At 41.7% G+C, this 1,210-nt stretch overlaps 1 non-coding gene across 1 annotated transcript; it reads right to left on the bottom strand.

Moving 5' to 3' along the window:
• Positions 1–257: 257 nt before the first annotated feature.
• Positions 258–364, bottom strand: LOC145607323 (small nucleolar RNA R71). The gene has a single exon (XR_014105544.1). It is a non-coding gene; the product is annotated as a small nucleolar RNA R71 (small nucleolar RNA).
• Between the last annotated feature and the right edge of the window lie 846 nt (positions 365–1,210).

The raw sequence follows: 1,210 nt of genomic DNA, 5'->3' as shown, positions 1-1,210 counted from the left end.
TAGAGAGGAAGCAATTCAGTGGAGCCAAGGGTGAAGACCTGAATCTTCACATTGCAGACTATTGTCAATATTGCAACACCATCAGGCAAGCCGGGGTCACTCAAGACCAAATCAGGGAGATTCTCTTTCCCTTCTCTTTAACAGGAAAAGCTAAATTGTGGTTTAATGGCTTAAATAGAACTACACTTGGTATAACTGACTGGGAAACTCTTGTTTTGAATTTCTATAACAAGTATTATCCTGCAGAGAGAATAGTAGTACTACGGAGTGCGATTCAGAACTTTGCCCAAGAAGCCGATGAGTCTTTATATGAGGCTTGGGAGAGGTTCAAGGACTTACAAAGAGAATGCCCTCACCATAATTTAGCGCAATGGCAGTTAATCCAAGCCTTTTATAACGGCATTGGAAATTCCTCTAGAATAATTTTAGACTCTGCAGCTAGTGGGAGATTCATGAATCTTAATGTTGATGATGCAGGTCAGGTTATTGAAGATATGGCGATACACAATTCCCAATATGGGAATCCCAGAGGATTTACTAACAAGGGGAAGCATAGTGTCGACTCTGTATCCTTTTTGCAAGCTTAACTAACCTCTATTTGCCAAAAATTAGATAATCTGAGCACTGCTAATGTAGCTAATGTTTCTGCAATTAATAATAATTCTAATGAGGCCTTCTGTGAAAATTGTGGTATTGTAGGTCATTGGGAGCAAGATTGCAGGAGTTCCGTGGAGCAAGTTAATGCCTTCCAAGCTTATAGGCAGAATAACCCATACTCCAACACCTACAATCCTGAGTATCGGAATCATCCGTACCTTTCCTACCGGAGCACTAATGTTCAAAATCCACCACCCCAAGAACCACAGGCTCCGCAGCAGCAGAAATATTATCATCCCAATGCTAGCCAGAAGAACCAACCACAACAAACCCCCTCATCTTCCGACCCTTCTCTGGTGGAAATTAGAGCAATGTTGGTTAATATGCAAAAGCACATGGAGAGCAGAGATGTGACAATTGATAAAATTCTAGCGCATAATAAAATTATGGATAATCAAATTCCGCTACTCTACAAGCCCGCCAACAGGGAGCTCTGCCGGCACAGCCGACTAGGCCTACGGATCAAGCATTTGCAATTACTCTAAGGAGTGGTTCAAACTATGAAGGGCCCTCTATGCCCAAAGTTGATGAACATGTTTTATCAAATAATGCT

The sequence above is a fragment of the Chenopodium album genome, chromosome 2 (assembly GCF_948465745.1).
Source record: "Chenopodium album chromosome 2, dcCheAlbu1.1, whole genome shotgun sequence".
In the NCBI taxonomy this organism is placed as follows: domain Eukaryota; kingdom Viridiplantae; phylum Streptophyta; class Magnoliopsida; order Caryophyllales; family Amaranthaceae; genus Chenopodium; species Chenopodium album.
Note: the sequence above shows the minus strand (reverse complement) of the source record. Positions and strands in the feature narration are given on the sequence as shown.